Source organism: Mandrillus leucophaeus, unplaced genomic scaffold (genome assembly GCF_000951045.1).
Source record: "Mandrillus leucophaeus isolate KB7577 unplaced genomic scaffold, Mleu.le_1.0 Scaffold4, whole genome shotgun sequence".
NCBI lineage: Eukaryota > Metazoa > Chordata > Mammalia > Primates > Cercopithecidae > Mandrillus > Mandrillus leucophaeus.
In genome coordinates, this window is record NW_012104253.1 from 10,702,872 (window position 1) to 10,703,712 (window position 841).

Below are 841 nucleotides of genomic sequence, written 5' to 3' on the forward strand. Positions count from 1 at the left end.
TGGTTCGGTGGCGGGGACCTCGAGGGCGCGGGGGCGGCGGAGAATACACCCGACCGCTCCGCAAACCAAAGGTTAGACCTCCACTGTGTCCCAGGAAGACACACGCCCCGCAATTGACGTCTCAGACGGGCAATCAGGAGCCGGGATGCAGGACGTCATAGAAAGTGGGTGGGACTTCACGCGCCTTCAGCCTATGCTTTAGGGGCCATTTGACAGGATGCCTCCCCCTTTTAAAGACACAGAAAGCTTTTAACTAGCAGAGGAGTTAGCTCAACCCAGAAAGACAGGTCCTCATTTGCAAAGGCTGAAGGGCTTTTGCGCAAACCTAAAATTGGAGTCTTCTGAAGGATTAGCTGGCCCTCATTAATTCATAAACAAGGTCACATAAGTATAGTTTGCACAAGATCAGAGGATAGGTGCTTAGGGAACACGTGTCCAATAACATTAAGTATGGCTTCTACATAATATTTTACCCTCTTCTAACTCATGAATCAGTAGGTTGCCACGCACCCAGTTAATGTTTGTTGAATGAATGAATGTCCAGGATCGTTGACTCTGTGGCTCTGGAATTGTAGGGATACCCGTGAACCGTGTCTAGATGACTCATCTTGCCTACAAGCTCATTATTTATGGACATCAAAATAGGAATATTTATCATTCAAAGATTCATTCACCAGCCCTTGAGTCCTGGAGGAGCTGCTTTGGGTGTTGTAGGGAGAGTTTGTAGGGAAGGGGGGCTCAGTGTATTGCATACATCCACTTCACAATATTAATATTTCCAGGAGCGTGTATTGAGCAATTCCCCTTCCTGCTGCTGCCCCGCCCCTCCCTCCCTCCCCCC